Source organism: Schistocerca serialis, chromosome 2 (genome assembly GCF_023864345.2).
Source record: "Schistocerca serialis cubense isolate TAMUIC-IGC-003099 chromosome 2, iqSchSeri2.2, whole genome shotgun sequence".
Lineage (NCBI taxonomy): Eukaryota > Metazoa > Arthropoda > Insecta > Orthoptera > Acrididae > Schistocerca > Schistocerca serialis.
The window spans coordinates 1018658687-1018673910 of NC_064639.1; the positions used below are offsets into that span (position 1 = coordinate 1018658687).

At 40.9% G+C, this 15224-nt stretch overlaps 1 non-coding gene across 1 annotated transcript; it reads right to left on the reverse strand.

The window, feature by feature from the left end:
• Positions 1-2818: 2818 nt before the first annotated feature.
• Positions 2819-2892, reverse strand: Trnas-cga (transfer RNA serine (anticodon CGA)). The gene has a single exon. It is a non-coding gene; the product is annotated as a tRNA-Ser (tRNA).
• Positions 2893-15224: the final 12332 nt, after the last annotated feature.

Below are 15224 nucleotides of genomic sequence, written 5' to 3' on the forward strand. Positions count from 1 at the left end.
ATGTGCGAGAATTATCGCACCATCAGCTTAATAGCTCATGCATCCAAGTATCTGCCAAGAATAATACACATAAGTATGGAAAAGAAAATTGAGGGTGTGTTAGATGACGATCACTTTGGCATTAGGAAAGGTAAAGGTACCAGACAGGCAATTCTGACGTTGCGGTTGATAATGGAAGCAGGGCTAAAGAAAAATCTTTACACATTCATAGGATTTGTTACCCTGGAAAAAGCGTTCGACAATGTAAAATGGTGCAAGAGGTTCGAAATTCTATGAAAAATAAGGGTATGCTATAGGGAGAGACGAGTACTATACAATATGTACAAGAACCAAGAGGGAATATTAAGATTGGCCGACCAAGAAGAAAAAGCTCGAATTAGAAAGGGTGTAAGACAGGGACGTAGTCTTTCTCCCCTACTGTTCAATCTGTACATCGAAGAAGCAATGATGGTAATAAAAGAAAGTTTCAAGAGTGCGATTAAATTCAAGGTGAAGCGGGATCAATGATGCGATTCGCTGATGACATTGCTATCCTGAGGGAAAGTGAAGAAGAATTACATGATCTGCTGAACGGAATGAACAGTCTAATGAGTACAGAATATACATTGAGAGTAAATCGAAGAAAGACGAAAGTAATAAGAAGTAGCAGAAATGAGAACGGGGAGAAACTTAACATCAGGTCTGATAGTCACGAAGTGGATGAAGTTAAGGAATTCTGCTACCTAGGCAGCGAAATAACCAATGATGGACAGAGCAAGGAGGACATCATAATTAGACTACCACTGGTAAAAAGGGAATTCCTGGTCAAGAGAAGTCTATTAGTATCAAACATAGACCTTAATTTGTAGGCGAAATTTCTGAGAACATGCGTTTGGAGCACAGCATTGTTTGGTAGTGAAACATGGACTGTGGGAAAACCGTAACAGAAGAGAATCGAAGCATCTGCGATGTGGTGCCACAGACGAACATTGAAAATTAGGTGGATTGATAAGTTAAGGAATGTGGAGGTTCTGTGGAGAGGAAAGGCATATGTGCAAAGCAATGACAAGGAGAAGGGACAAGATGATAGGACATCTGGGACTGACTTCCATGGTAATAGAAGGAACTGTAGAGGGTAAAAACTATAGAGGAAGACAGAGATCGGAAACATCGAGCATATAACTGAGGATGTAGGTTTCAAGTGCCACTTACTCTGAGATGAAGTTAGCACAGGAGAGGAAATTCGTGGCGGGCCGCATCAAAGCAGTCAGAATACTGATGACACTAAAAAAACCAAAAAAAAAAACCATACCTATCTGAACGTCCTGGACGGTTTGTGTAACTGTCAACGAGTTCGCCTTCAATCTAGCTGGTGCGAATCTTTGTGATCACTGTGGCGTCTCATTTTCCATTCGGCGCTCGTGGTACAAATTAATGGTTTTTTTTAAAAATCTCTCGAATATCGACGATGTCCATTTTTTGAAAATACATGCATTCCACGGAAGAGTGTGCTCTGCACCTCCCGGACACTCATTTTCTGTCGCTCTACTGATGCACATTGTGAGTCATTAGCAGCTAATATTTTTTCTGCCACAATAGTTAACGCAACACTTTCAGATGAGCCTAGTAAAGATTGATCTTGTTGGTAATATAGTTTTCCGCGCTCACGCACACTTTATATAAACCGCGTGTTTTGAGTCATTGTATGTGGTCGTGGCTTGTTTCTGAACGATGAAATCGCCGGTTTTGCCTCCTAAACGCAGTAGGCTTATTTCGAAAGTTCTAGACTAGAACATTGCTGCATAGACATTTCATACAGAATTAACAAATGGAAATAGAAAAAATAATCACTGTAGAGGCTGGGTTACACGTTAGTTCGAAAACTAAGATTGAAGTGCTATCCACTGCGCGACATCAGCAGGCAAGGAGACGTTCTATACAGATGGGATCCGTACCAGATAGGGTTGATAGAAGAGATAGAGAAGATCCAACGGAGAGAAGCAGCGCGCTTCGTTACAGGATCATTTACGAGTAGTAATCGCGAAAGCGTTACGGAGATGATAAATAAACTCCAGTGGAAGACTCTGCAGGAGAGATGCTCAGTAGCTCGGTACGGGCTTTTGTTGAAGTTTCGAGAACATACCTTCAACGAGGAGTCGAGCAGTATATTGCTCCCTCCTACGTATATCTCGCGAAGAGACCATGAGGATAAAATCAGAGAGATTAGAGCCCACACAGAGGCATACCGACAATCCTTCTTTCCACGAACAATACGAGACTGGAATAGAAGGGAGAACCGATAGAGGTACTCAAGGTACCCTCCGCCACACACCGTCAGGTGGCTTAAGGAGTGTGTATGTAGATGCAGATGCAGATGTGAACTGACATTGTCGGGACAACTAAGAGTACTGTCATGGGATGTACACACTGCGAGTAAAGGTAGCGATGTGACGAAAAAAAAGTGTTGGAGAAATGTGCCAGGTTGAGGAGTCAAGATGTGCATCTAATTAGCTTGTACGAGGAAAGGCCAATGTTATCGAATGTACACTTACTGGACTGCTGGGACTGAATTAAGAAGCAAAGTTTGTTGACTGAATTGGCTCGTTTTTAACACCTCCGCGGAAGAAAATTACCTGAATATCCACAATTCTAGGAATAACACAAAGTAGTTTTATAGCATATATTAATTAAAATAGAGAAACAGGTGCAGTTATTTTTGCAAGTAAATGTTTTGTGACTTGTAAAAGTGCCATTTAACTTCATGTAATATTGTTTTATCAATAATTTTATATGATGTGGTATTTATTGATAAGAAACTTCCTGGCAGATTAAAACTGTGTGCGCCGACCGAGACTCGAACTCGGGACCTTTGCCTTTCGCGGGCAAGTGCTCTACCAACTGAGCTACCGAAGCACGACTAACGGCCGGCCCTCACAGCTTTACTTCTGCCAGTATCTCGTCTCCTACCTTCCAAACTTTACAGAAGCTCTCCTGTGAACCTTACAGTTCTGCAAGGAGACCAAGAGATGAATACACTAAGCAGATTCAGAAGGATGTAGGCTGCAGTAGGTACTGGGAGATGAAGAAGCCTGCACAGGATAGAGTAGCATGGAGAGCTTCAGCAAACCAGTCTCTGGACTGTAGACCACAACAACAACATGTATGGTAAGAGTCGCTCGGCTTTATCTAATCTAATGAACCATCTTGTGACGTAACAAGGCCCACTCTTGCTGAAGAAGATATTCTCATAAATATCGAAACCTAGTTCAAGGGCAACTGGTTGGCTGAATTTTCAATCTCTGGATTTTGAAACAAACTGAACCACTTGAGGTCTCATACCTAATGAACGTGAACACCAGATTAGAATGTGGAGGACTAGGCGCCTAGCACAAATCAGATATATGTGAGATTGTGAGTCGTCCCCTTCCGCCTGTTGCAGCGACAGCATGCGAGTAATGCGTATGGAAAGTTGCAGAGGGTAAATGCATCTTCAAACAGACCACAGGCTTTGTGAGTTGCAGCTAAACAGCAACCGAGGCCGAAAATACACTCTCGCGAAAATCCTCAGTTAGCCTGCAAAAAACCATCGACGAAAAAAACAAAAAAGCCGGCCGCAGTGCCGCCCTGATGCGGCGCGGAGCCAGCTGCCAACAATGGGTGAGGCCGAAGGCCGGCAGAGCGTGACACGTGAGGGGGTGGTGGTTGCCAGGGCTGCTGTTACTGCTGCTGGTGCTGCTATCTGCGCGGCGTAAACACGTCCATCACTGTCGGGGCAGCCGCGCGGGCGACGGCCGCTCGTCACCGCTCCGAAAAGCCGCGAAACACTCGTTTTCAAAAACCCCGCGGCCAGGCACCGAGTGACACATTTCTTGTGCACGAGTGAAGGCAGCAAAAACTTTCGTGGGAGCTCTCCAGCACGTAATACAATAAAGGAAAATCGTATAGCAGTGGCATACTTCTCGGACGGTTTTCATTCGGTTGCACCGCTGTTATAAGTGAAATATTGTATTTGATGGAGTGACGTGTTGTTGTCAGTTGGCAGCAAATCACATTTCTTCTTTGAAGTTCACGTGCTTTTTATCAAATGAATCTGGTGATCGGGATTTTCACGCACCTGCCTGGTTATCCGACAGTTTTCAGTAGCATTTCCTATAGATAAGACCAGATCACAATTAAAGTAATAAAAACAGACATAAAGCCGGTAACTGCTAGTAAAGTTATAGCTATACAGGGTGAAAAGTATTTTAACCGACAAAGTCTGGGAAGTTGTAGGGGACATCAAAACAAATATTTTTCCCTAATGTCATTTTTGCCTATGAGGATTATTTAAAGCGGTGGAAGCCGTATTATGCTCTTCAGTTGTAGGTGTTGTGTTGGCAGAAGAGCCAACAGTGTGTTACTAGAGCAGGCCGAAATGCACGCGTTTTAGCTCACGCAGGCTGGCGTGAAGAGGGAAGAACTATACTTACGTGAGGTCTGGAACACGACAAGGAATGAGAATTCAGAAAGCGGACGTAATTAGTTTCATACTTAACTTTAATCCATTAATGATGAACGTCGCTCTTGACGGTACATGATTCAAAATATTATCAGTTCAGAATACATTATTGAAGAATATGGCGCCATCCTAGTTCGTAGCAAATGACGTAGTTGAAGGCTATGCTAAACTGTCGTCCCTGCAAATGAGAGCGTATGTAGTCAGTGAAACATCGCTAGCAAAGTCGGCTGTACAACTGGGCGAGTGCTAGTGAGTCTCTCTAGACTAGACCTGCCGTGTGGCGGCACTCGGTCTGCAATCACTGCTAGTGGCGACACGCGGGTCCGACATATACTAACGGACCGCGGCCGATTTAAATGCTACCACCTAGCAAATGCGGTGTCTGGCGGTGACACCACAGTAGGCAACTGCTGTCCACCAATGTAGTAGTACATTGTGTCTGTTTTCTAATGGAGCGATACACCTGGAGTGAGTATACTGATACGGTTGGTGCGTCCTACGTAGCGCACCACAACGGGTTTATCAACAACAATATCCTAATCGCCGTATCCCGCATCATACGACCTTTGCTACTGTGTACCAACGTCTGCGTGAGACCGGGTCATTTAGCAGATTACCCGGACAGGGACGGCGTCGCATGGTAAGAACGCTGCAATTTGAGGAAGCTGTCTTGCAGCATGTGGAGCGGAATCATTCAATCAGCACTCGTGCAATTGCACGTAACATGGGGACGAATCAGACGAATGTAAGAACAATCCTTCGAGAGCAAGTGTTACGTCCATTTCACTTACAGCGTGTCCATAACCTGGAACCAGTTAATGATCCACCCAGAGCACCTGGAACAGTGTGAAATGCATCCTAAATGTCCATCCTCTGTGTTATCTACCGATGAAGCAACGAAGCAGCTTGATGGAGTCTTCAACACGCACAATTCGCATGTTTAGAGGGAGGATAACCCACATGCCACAGTCACTAGCGCTCATCAAGTGCGGTTTTTCGTTAATGTGTGGGTCGGTGTTGTAGGGGACTGTTTAATTGGGCCGTATCTGCTACCCCGGCCATTAAGTGGCAGGCACTATTACAATTTTCCCACTCCCTACAAGACAACGAATGTGGTTCCAACACGACGGGGCGCCGGCACATTTGAGTCGTCGTGTGCGTCGATTCCTGGACCGACGGTTCCCAGAAACGTGGATTGGCAGAGGTGGTCCTGTACCATGGCATGCTCGATCCCCAGATATGTCCACTCCGGGCTTTTTTGTGTGGGGGGAGATACGCAACCTTGTTTACGCAACTCCTCTTGCATGAGAAGAGGATCTGAATACCTGTATAGTAGCAGCAGCGGCAGCAGGAACAATTCAGGATGCTCCTGGGATTTTTGCCCGTGTCAGGCAGAACATGATCTGACGGTGTAACCTTTGTTTACGTGTCAAGGGAGGCATTTTTGAAAATCTAATGTAATTGAAATTGGGTTGTGTTAATGTGTTGTCTCTTCGTCATAAAAAATGGAAAAGTGTCTGTCGGTTTAATTAATTTGCCGCCAGAGAAATCTTCCTCTACCTGTTTAAAAACTCCTCATAGGAAAAAAGGAGATTAGGGAAAAATATTTTTTTATGTCCCCTACAACCTCCCAAGAGTTTGTCGGTTTAAATACTCTTTACCCAGTACAGAATAGCATAGTACACGCCGCTAAGGGCTGCAAGAGGAAACAGTCACTGGAAATGGTATCACACCAACTACAAAGAATCTGTATTTGGTAACGGATTCTGGTGGAAAAAAAACCATCCACTGATCAATATTTTTTAAAAAGAATGAAGTGGGACGAACGAATATTTGAGTCCATAAAATTATAACTCAGAAGTAAACAGACATGGATAAGTCTTTCAGTGTCATAGTTAGATCGTAGTGTCGTTGTCATCTACGAAGCATTCTGGCATGTGTCTGTTAATATTGGTGAACGGAACGAAGGAATAGCGAAAGATCAGGCGTTAATGCCAGACGACGTCAAGGCTATAACAGAGCAAGCATAAGCTTGTTTTTTGGCAACGATGGGGAAAAAAATAGGGCGTGCCATTTCAAAATAAGCATCCCGGCGTTTGTTTAGAGCTATTTAGGGGAACCATAGAAAACTTAAATCTGCATTACCGGAGGCGGATATGAACCGTCGTCCTCGCGAATACGAGTTGAGTGTGCTAACTACTGCGGCTACCTCGTTCCGTAATTTTGGCGAACATACGACTTATCACTATCAACAAAAATAGATGTGGGATATACATGAAATTAAATTCAGCCCACTTTGTCTGTGCTGGTGTACAAATATTCGGAAAAACGTAACTAGTACAATTAAAGGGCAAAACCCTCTTACTGAAAACGTTAAATTTTTAAAATATGATTGAAACGTTAGTGATCATGCATCTGTACTGCATGTCTGCATGGCATTAGTAAAGATGTGACACAAATTTTGTCTTGTCGGCACGATTGCCAGAACTGTCGAAAGTGGTTGGAGCACAAACGTATACCATCAGACGTCACTGTGCATCGTTGACTATTGCAAAAATGTGTACCACCAATTTCTTGTGTGATGTCCATAGCGACGATTTCCGACCTGCATGGTGTCTGAAGCGAATATATTCGATGGTAGGCTTCTGAGCCAGAGAGACTGAAACAGCTGTTTAGCGTCAAAATATGTTGTAACTTTTCACCGTGATGAAATACCAGCCACTGTTGTCACCCAATATGGAAAATATTTTTCATGCATAGGAACTGTAAACATCTGCTCTCTCTCTCGCTGTCTCAACATGATTAGTGTACTTCATGCTATTGTGTTTGTTGTGGCCGAATTACGTAAAGGCTGTCAAGCTACAAGATGGATGGTGCTGAAAGCAATCTTCATTATGGGCAAGGAGATGGGTAACGCAATGACATACACACGGAGCGTCTGAAGGGTTCTTATTAAAAGTTACTGAGGAAACCGAAACCTGCAAACATCGTTTATGAAATTTTGTAACTTTAATTTGAAGACTTCATTGTCAGTGTTCAGCCCTTAATTAAATGGATAATACTGTGATGACAAACGACTTCCCTACAAGGGCAAAACTGGAAACGATTCTTCATATTCTTGAACTACGAAGCTTTAGCTCATGGTCCTTCTACATTTGAGTACTACCTCATTTTTTTCTGATACTTGGTCTGCTAACTCCACCAGAATAAAGCTTTAACATGTCCCCTGCAGTGCTATTTTTGCTATCTGTCAGGGTACAAATCAACAAAGACGGCATTTATCCATTACGTTTGACGAAATTCCTTGCTCTAGGAGTACTCTGCCTCATTCTGCCGAGTGCAAGTCTTATTACAGTCGACGCCACATCGGTCAACTCGCGTGCCGGTGATGAGGATGAAATGATAATGAGGACAACATAACACCCGGTCCACGAGCGGGGAAATTCTCCTACCCGGCCGGGAATCGAACGCGGGCCCGCTGCATGGGAAGCAAGCACGTAACCACTTTTTTTTAATTCCACAAAAACAGTAACAAAAATGGCTAGCTTACTACGAAATGACATAAATAAGGTGACAGATATTGCAGTCATCAATTACAGCATTCATAGACTGAGGAATGATATTTAGTCTGTAGTAGTAGCACCCATTTAGCACCTTCACCGTCATCTTCGATTGGTGTGGCAGTTCAGCATGCACATTTTCTTCTTCTGCAGCCTGAGGTTCCTCTTCATCATTTCCCAGAACCAAATAAATTATTCAGTAAATTCTTTATGTGTGTTCTTTCCAGTGTAAATTACGTGGACAGCAGAGCCGTCCCGAACAGCGACATCGCAAAGTCCTTCACTGCCTTGTTATTTTTTGTCAGTTTCAGCCTTATAAACACTGAAAGGTGGCTACACTGAGCCACTGCGCCAGAGATTGCGCCAAAGAGTATTATTAAGCCGCCTCCACAGTGCTTGGAGAGAGCTCGTAGTAGTCAGTGCCTGTTAAGAACTCGTATTAGTCAGTGCTTGTCGAGAGCTCGTAGTAGTCAGTGCCTGTTAAGAACTCGTAGAAGTCAGTGCTTGTCGAGAGCTCGTAGTAGTCAGTGCCTGTTAAGAACTCGTAGAAGTCAGTGCTTGTCGAGAGCTCGTAGACGTCAGTGCCTGTTAAGAACTCGTAGAAGTCAGTGCTTGGAGAGAGCTCGTGGTAGTCAGCGCCTGTCGAGGCGGTAGTCTGTGCTGAGATGTTGTAGCAGAGAGTGTTTGTTGAGATGTGCTATTAGGCAGTGCTTGCTGAGATGTGATATTGGAGAGTTCTGGTTGAGATATAATGTAAGGATTAGAATGATTTTCATCAATATAAATGAGGTAATTAACTCAGTTTGTTTTTATTTTAGTGTCCTAAATAATGCGTCATTACAGGTTCAGTCAACAAAGCATCTGGCGTGTGTTCTTGTATTAGAGTGTAATTCTACTTTCCTTACGCAATTATCGTATTTCTAATTTTCTTTTATCACGTCAGTATATTTGGTATTTAAAAATTCTTGTCTTGTTGAAGAAGAACCGTGCCAGATGTGTACGTTGAGTCACACTCCCACATACAGAACAGTTATACTTGTGCTTTGGTTTAGTAGGTTTTATAGTTGCTGGGGACTTAAATAATTTACTGTGTTAACGAAAAATTTCATTTCATTCTTGTTGTTGTTTTTTGCAGTCAGATAGCGTAATAATACTAGTCAGGGCCAACCGATTACGAGACACAGCGTAATCGGACATTACAGCTACTAAAAACTAAAAGTATTTTCAATCATATTTAATTAAGCCCCCATGCACGTGGCGACCGCTGCTTCGGATCGTCCCTTGAATTCTTCCGATTGTAAAAATAGTAGATGGTAGTATTGTTGTAGTAATTTGTAGTTAGTAACTGTAGTCTATTTTGCATGTGTAGATTTGGTAATTGTCATTCTTCTAATGGTATTTTTTTCTCAGAATTTGATTTGTTGTCTTGTTTACGCGTTTGACAATCTAGTGCAATTATGTCAATTGTTTGTTAATCGTGTTTGAGGGAAACATTTCATGTGAATGGTATTGTTGGAGATAAGGAGTCATTGTGTGTAATTTTCGTACAGTGACGAATTTTTTGTATGTTTTGTAAATGATTACGCGATCTATGAAAAAGGCAAAAATGATGGATAGTGAGAATGACGAAATTGTTAACATGGCGAACTCGCCAACAGGGGAAAGCAGTATGATGGATAATGAAGTGGAAAACAATTTAATAAGTCGGGAAAATAGTCCGGAACCATTTCAAAATTTTTCTCAATCAGAAAATTCTCAGAATACGAGATTAACGACAGAAGATCCTGTAATAGTATCGAACACAGATGGCCTTACAGCTATGACGAAGGAGGCTGGTTTTTTGGGAAATGTTAGGGGCGAAAAGAATTTGGAACAAGTTAGTACGGAGCAGTTGATGAGTGCAATATTAAATTTGGGATCACAGTTACGATCTGAATTAAAAACACGGTTAGACTCAGTGGAATCACAAATAGGAACAATTAAAACAGAGATGGGAACTTTACGATCTGAATTAAAAACTGATATGGGAACAATGGAAACACGGTTTGGATCTGAATTAAAAACAGAGATGGGAACTTTGGAAACACGGTTAGACTCACGAATAGGGACATGTTTCAAAAATATGAAAGATGAGTTAAAGAAAGAAATCAGAGAAGAAGTACAACCAATTTTGAATGCTCACAATAATAGATTAATTGCAGTAGAAATCAGACAAAGGGAACAGGATAGAGAACAGGAAGAAAGAGATCGCGTGATAGTACAGAAATTTTCAGAGTTAAATTTACAACGTGCAAAAGATAAGGAAGAAATATTTGAGAGAATCGAGGAATCCGTACCAAATGACAGATTAAATAACCTAACACAACAGTATGAACAGTTAACTACTAAATGTGTTAATACTGAAACCCGAGTCGCGACACTTACGGAAGACGTAAATATACAGAAAGAACAAATAGGTGATTTATCGGAAAGAGTTGAGGAAATTTCAGATAAACTGACAAATCTTAGTTTACATGGGGACAGAGATTCGGATGATACAGCACCATTGCCATTTGCAGAAACTGAAGAGTATCAGAACATAAATAAGCATGTTGAAAATCAGGGAAAATTTAATGAACGCGTGAAAAGGGAATTTGAGGCATTACGAAAGCAAGTCAAACAAATTGAAGGCGAAATAGTAGGAAAGGACAGTAGTAGAAACTTAGAATCACAGATAGCAGAGGGGTATGAAGAAAATAATTTGTTTCATTTACGGGATGCAACAAGAGAGCGCCAGGCGCGTGAATTTAAAAATAATCGTCATTGTGACTGGGACAGACGCGGTAGGTCTTTGTCGCCACGAGGCGAAAACTTTGACTATAAACACTTCTTAACTGTTCGGAAATTTAAGATCTTTTGCAATTCTAGGAACGACATACATCCATGTTCATGGTCAGGTCAATTTGCGTACGCACTCCCGCCAGATGTGCCACAAAGTCACAAACTGAAAATTATGTGCGGCTATTAAAGTACTCAGGGGATTCACTACTCTAAGTGAATATGTGCCGTAGCGAGCATAGGGCCCCGAGCTGTAGTGGTGCTATTTCTCTTTTAGTTTTCTGTACCGCTGCCTACACTTTTACTATTCTTTGCATCTGTCAAAACAACTCTTCGACTATCAAACTATCTAGTGAGTAAGTAAACAATAACCGTATTTGACTAGTTGTACCTAAAAGTGATTTCGTAAATTACCATTTGGACTTATTGTACCTTCAGCAGCATTCATTCGTAGCTTAAATGAAATTTTACCTGTTTATCTTCGTGACAATATTACTTCATATGTTGGCGATATTCTTATTGCTAAACGTTCTTGGAGTGAGCACAACAAAATTTTGGATTCATTATTACGTATCTTTGCAAGAGTTGGCATTACTGTGAACTTAGAAAAATCTGAATTTGGTCGTTCTCAGGTGAAATTTCTCGGTCACATTATTTCTACAGAAGGTATTCTTCCTGATCCAGAAAAACTAGACGCTATTCGTAATTATGCTGTTCCTACCACAAAACGTGATGTTCGTAGTTTCCTTGGTGTCTGTAATTTTCTTAGATGCTTTGTTAGATTGGACAATTTGGCCACACCTCGTTTATGTGAACTATCTGGAAAGAAATCTAATTGGTGTTGGGATGAGGAAGCTCAGTCAGAATTTGAACAGCTGCGTGATGCTTTAGTTGCTGCTCCACTTCTTTCACATCCGGATTTATCTAAAGAATTTTGTTTGGCAACGGACTCATCATACAAGGGCCTAGGGGCACACTTATTTCAAGAGATAGAAGAAGACGGCGTTGTAGTCCAGAAAACTATAGCATTTGGAAGTCGTGTTCTTTCTAAATCAGAAAAGAATTATTCTATTACGGAACTTGAAGCTTTGGCTGTTGTTTGGGCTTTTACAAAATTTCGCACATTTTTGTTTGGCAGACATACTAAGGTTTACACCGATCATCGAGCTCTGGAATTTCTTATGTCGACAAAATTAACTCATGGCAGATTGTCACGATGGGCGTTGTACCTACAGGAATTTGACTTTAGTATTGTTTACATACAGGGTTCTTCAAATATTGTTGCCGATGCTTTATCACGTGCACCTGTGGGTTTGAAACAAAGTGCTGAAGAGGACTGCAAGGAAAACAATTATTGTTTGATGTATATTCAAGGTGTTGCGTTTGAGAACTTTATTTCGTCTTCGCTCCAGGACATCGCTAAGGAGCAAAATAAGGATCCAATCTGGAAGGACATTAAGGAGAAGTGGAGGAGAAAGGAAAGCGTAGCGATTAGACAGCATTATTTAGTCCGCAATGACATTCTTTTTAAACGAAAATCGGTCGACAACTGTGTTTGGTTAGTTTGTATTCCTGATGAGTGGGTTAATAAGCTGATTTGGTATACGCATTTCAGTTATGCACACTTTGGTCCCAGAAAATGTTTTCATAAATTACGAGAAAATTGCTACTTCAGTAATATGGAAAAACGTATTCGATCTGTTCTGGCCAAATGCAAATTATGTCAAAAGGCTAAGCCACCAACAGTTTCTCACAGAGCACCGTTGTTTCCTATCATTCCAGCGAAATTAAAGGAGATGGCTGCTGTCGATTTGTTCGGTCCAGTGGTTCGATCTACTAATGGTTTTGCGTACATTTTCGTAGCAGTGGAGTTGACGTCAAAATATGTGTGTCTTACACCTTTACGCAAAGCAACAGCTCGTTCAGTATCTAACGCTTTTATCAAACATTTTCTTAAAGAAGTTGGTCATGTTGATAAGGTTATATCAGATAATGGATCACAGTTTCGTTCTAAAATTTGGCTACGTACTCTACAGCGTCGTAAAATTAAACCAATTTTCATTTCACTTTTTCACCCTCAATCTAACGCTTCAGAGAGATGGATGAAGGAAATCAATAAATTGTGTCGTATTTATTGTCATCAGAATCACAGAACGTGGGATCAGTATCTTCATATTTTTCAAAACATTCTGAATGAACTTCCTAATGACTCAACTTCTTTACCGCCTATATTGACATTAAAAAATAAAGCACCGACAAATCGCATTTCTGAAATCGTTCCTTTTCCGCCTTCAAGGAAACTGCGGCATTCTGAAGTTGTCAACCTGGCTCTACGAAATATTGCATCTGCGGCTGCTAGAAGAGAGAAGCGTCCTGGTCGTTCAAAAATCTTGTCAGTTGGTCAAAAAGTGTTAATTAAGTCTCATCGTTTGTCGCACAAAGGAAAAGGCTTGTGTCGAAAATTTTTTCTGCTTTATAACGGTCCATATAGAATTCGTAAAATTATTCATGATAACACTATCGAAGTAGAAACTCTTAAATCTCGACGCTCTAAAGGAATACATCATATATCTAACGTAAAAATTTTTGTGGAATGACATACTTTTGAGAAACCAACAGCTACATGTAAACATGCGGAGAGTACAAGGATACCGCGCTGTGTTTTGGCGGCGGCACATACTCAAAGCAACAGTCAAGTCTGCGCGCCGCACAAGGCAGTCGTTGACCGCGAACAATTGCTTCCTACGTCACGCGCCTACAGCTGATCGAGCGCTCAGTGCGAATGCACTGACAGCCGTAAACAAATACACAGTTTAATTTCTCCGACTAAATTCAGTATAAAGCTATAGTGACTTGATGAATTATGTTATTAACATTCAGTATTTTTCAGGATACGGTTCTATAAAATATTTAAGAACTTCAGGTAAATTCTGTGTGTCTCCGACGCTAAGAGGACTTGCTATCGAGAAATTTTCAGGAAGAATGTAATTTCGAAGAAGAAACTGATAAACTAAAAAGGTAACTATTAATTGAGTTTATTTTTCAGGTAACATATTTCCACTTAGGTACGTACATTAGACGTAATTTGCTGCTCGCGATTACGTGATTCATACTTTGTGCTAATTTCATGTTGTATGAAATTACTTGTGAAGCGACGTGCTTGCGTACGTTAACTGATTTTGACAATGATTATTAATGAACTGGGTTGTAACTTGTGTATATTATGCATCGCTTGGCTGCTATGCTTTTTCACTGATGTCATATTTTTTAATTATGTGCCTGCTGTGCTTATTTATTTAAATTATAATTGTAACCTGATTTATTGTGCTGATGTGTTTAGGTATGTAAGTTATACTTTGTGATTTATCTGCTTGCGCCTTCATGTTTACTTATTAAGATGACATATGAACATTTATTTGCTTATGCTGATATGATGCTAATGACATGTTTACTGCTTTACGTATGGATTGCATATTTATACATATCTGTTGTTGTCATAACTACTCTTTAATTTGGTATATAGCAATGCTGATGTACAGTGTACAAACAGAGAGTTTAGGTCACACTATTGGATTGATTATAGATTGTTCGCTTGGCAGAGCCTCGTAGTAGGAATTGTGCTGCATCCACTTTTTGACATTCTGTTCTCTACTGGTATATTTACTCGCTATTGCTTGTTTTGCTTACGCTAACTGCCTTCTATTTTTAAGATAAGAAAATGAACTGCTATAATTCGACGAATGACATTAGTACAAGAAACTTCATAGAAGTCACATGAACTGGAGGTTTTATGGAAGCTGTATAACTTTATGCTGATAGGAAGGAAGCTAACGACATGACATACCAAAACTAGGTTTAGACCATTGACAGTTGTTACACTGCATTTTTCGTGAGCAATTGAAATAGGAAGTGACACTTGGCACAAGAAATACTCCACATGTTTGCTTCTGTTTGCCATAATTCTTGAAGTGGTGTGCACACTGTGAAATATTATGATTATTCACACTCCGTAATCGTACTTAATTACTGAGAGTTATTCGAACTAAGTCTGTTAGAGGTCATGTATGCATTTCTTTGTTTATAATTCATAATGAGCAGAAGATTTGGGTCAGATGGATTACACAGAGGTTGTGTGTTGGCATGTGTCTTCAGATTGTATGGGCGGATGAACTGAAGTTTGCACTAGGATTTTATCTGTACTTGTTCGAGGAGACTGACTAGAGGAAAGAGTTGTTATGGAAGTGAAGTGATATTGGTAATAAGGTTCATATGTATCGACGTATTGAAGAGGTATTATTGAGGTATTATTGAGGTATAGAGATTATATGAAGTTGATTATTATTGGAGTTTTTGTGGACAAGAGGTAAGGT